The sequence below is a fragment of the Octodon degus genome, unplaced genomic scaffold, assembly GCF_000260255.1.
Source record: "Octodon degus isolate 3935 unplaced genomic scaffold, OctDeg1.0 scaffold00071, whole genome shotgun sequence".
Classification (NCBI taxonomy): Eukaryota; Metazoa; Chordata; class Mammalia; order Rodentia; family Octodontidae; genus Octodon; species Octodon degus.
This window is the reverse complement of record NW_004524647.1, coordinates 7,953,018-7,955,531: the sequence shown is the minus strand read 5'-3', so window position 1 is coordinate 7,955,531 and position 2,514 is coordinate 7,953,018.

Below are 2,514 nucleotides of genomic sequence, written 5' to 3'. Positions count from 1 at the left end.
ATATATAGTGACACATATTGTGTTATTTAAGAAGGAAGTAAACTTGCTTCTATGGCATTCTAGCCAATAAAGTTTAATCAGAATGTAGTCATGATACCTTACATGAAGACCTTTTTATAAAATAACTGATTTGCATTCTTTGTGTGTATATGTTCCTGGAGATTGAACCTAAGGCCTTTTCCTTTTTCTCTTTTGGCGGAACCAGGGGTTGAACTCAGGCCCTTGTGTTTGCCAGGGAAGCGCTTATTGCACTGAGCCATCTACCTGCCCCCCCCCAAGGCCTTTTCCTGTCAGGCAAGTACTCTACCACTGAGCTGCATCTCCAGCCCAACAGATTTAACTCTTTTTTTTTTTCTTTGTTTTGTTTTGGTTTTTAGCTGTTTTAGGTTTACAGCCCGATGGAGAGGACAACCCTGTGCCCACTCAGGGACAGCTTCTCCCATTATCAACACCCTGCACCAGATGGCATCTATGTTGCATTTAATGGACCTGCACCAGCACATTATTACCCCAAGTCCACAGTTCTTTTACAGTGTGATGGGCGATGGCAGGTTCTTGTGTAGGCCTAGGAAAGAATTGCCAAGGGAACAGCCAGTAGTAAGTAGTAAGCAGCTCCTTACTGAAGATCATAGGAAACTGTACTCAAGGTGAGTCAGGAGATTAGGCTATGGAAAAACTGACTGGGGAAATAGGCATGACCTGTTAATTATAATATCCCAGAACACAGGTACAGAACACTCCCCAAAGCCCCAGATGTGTGCTTCACATAAGAACTGTAGGTTCTTACGTTTTCAATAGGATGCTCTAGACCCGACATCAGCCTGAGGTGTGGGATCACAGCACCACCTCTGAGGACCTGTATGTATGAGTTCTTGCAGGGTTCCTTGAGAACTGGATGGCATGAAAAGACACAGATGCTGCGAAGAGCTTGCTCTTGTAGTTTTCATCACAATAGTCTGCCCTGTGCTCCCAGGGTGTAGTTTTTTCTTGCTTTTTCCGGCCCAAGCTCACTCTGCAGAGACAGTTTTCTCCTTACTCTTCACTCTTACATTTTCAAATGAACATCACTACTTTTTGCTCCTTTCACTCAATTCTTTGTTCAAGACAAGAAAAACCTGGATTCCAACTCCAGAAGGTGATGTGAACACTGCAAAACAGGTAACATTTATTTGGTGAGACATTTTTAGGAGACTCCAAATACATGCAAATGACATAACACAGACCAAGAAAGGTGCTAAGGCAACAGAAAAACACTACAGGCAGGTCAAAAGCACAGGAAAGTAACAACAGCCAAAAGAAAAAGGGGGGTGGGGAGAGGAAGATGGTGGATTAATCAGCCTTTCCAAATTTAAGGCCAGGCACATCCGCTTTAGGCATCTCCCATACTAGATGTGATTAACAGGAATCATTGACAGGGTGCTGAATCATTTTAGGTGCTCTTAGCTCACATGTTCATCCCAGAATTCACTCTGATCTTAGTAATGGCATGTAGTGCACAGTTATGGGCCTGGAATGCCGTGTGAGTAAACATGACTAGAAGGTCAGGCTCAGAGAGGAATAGAGCATCAGTGAACTCCTAAGCTTTTGTTATTTTAGACTCCACCTCTCTTAGGACAACAGAAGCAGGACTAAAAGTAGAGTACTGTTTAGAATTACATGGAGGCCCACATGTGCAAACACTGCATTGTCTCCTTAGTGTAAGAATCTGAAAGGGAAAATAAAATCTGAAGGGTACAGTAAATACTGGGAAAAGGGAATGAACCTGTTCAAAAGGTAGGAATTACTAAGATGAGGAGGATGGGAGAGAAGAGTGGAGGAAAAAGATATATCTATGGATGTAAGTAAGATGGTTTGGATAATTGTACTGTGGATTTCTGCTGGTCTATGGAAAGGAGCAGTCAATCCTTTGTTTTGTCTTCTTTTTTCAATTTTTTTCCTTTTTCCTTTCTTCATAATTTCTTATAATTTTTTTCTTTCTTCTTCCAATTTTGCATGCATATATCTGGTACCATGAATAACTAATTTGAAGGTAACACCATAGATTACAACAAATACTGTGGGGGCGCCATCTGCACCTGGAGCTGGCGCGGCCGAACCTCGGAGCCCGGGGCGGCCGCGGGGGCGCCCGGCCGTCGGGAGCCTCCACCAGGGGAGCGCCTCGCGAGGTAAGACGCGCTCCGGACCCGTCCTGGGGCGCGCCGCGGCCGCCCCCGCCTCGCACGCCTTCCCGCGCCCTGTGCCCAGCCGCGCCCCCCGCCCCACCCGGAGACCCCACGAAACTTCCCGGTCAGCCGTCCGCCGCGAGAAGTAAGCCGTAAAATAGCGCCAAGGGTTTTGCTTGTGTGTGTTTTTAACAGATGCCTGTAGCTTCTACCAGGCTTCCTGGTAAAATGAGTCAATGGAGACGGTTGCCTTGCCCGGGCCGGCTAATCGCCGCTCCCGGGAGTCCCTCCCGGCTTTGGTAACAATGGCGGGACTGGCCAGTGCAGCGCCACTTCCGGGGCCTGCCGCACA